This window comes from Penaeus monodon, chromosome 20 (genome assembly GCF_015228065.2).
Source record: "Penaeus monodon isolate SGIC_2016 chromosome 20, NSTDA_Pmon_1, whole genome shotgun sequence".
Taxonomy (NCBI): domain Eukaryota; kingdom Metazoa; phylum Arthropoda; class Malacostraca; order Decapoda; family Penaeidae; genus Penaeus; species Penaeus monodon.
Window position 1 is genome coordinate 46563566 of NC_051405.1, and position 252 is coordinate 46563817.

Below are 252 nucleotides of genomic sequence, written 5' to 3' on the forward strand. Positions count from 1 at the left end.
GAAATGTGTTCGGTTTAGGCGTTTAGGTGCCACTGTGCGTTTGAGTCAAGATGACTTTCACCTTTATTTTATCTATGAAGCAAAGTTCACAGATTAGATACAGTAAGCTTTGGGAGCCCAGTTCCAGCCAGATCGACGAACTGCACCAACACACTCGTTATCACCTGTGTCGGCGCGATGTCTACCTTGAACCATACTGGTACATGGAAAAGCGTGATGGCTTACACTCTTTCTTCACTTTGAATGTAGAAG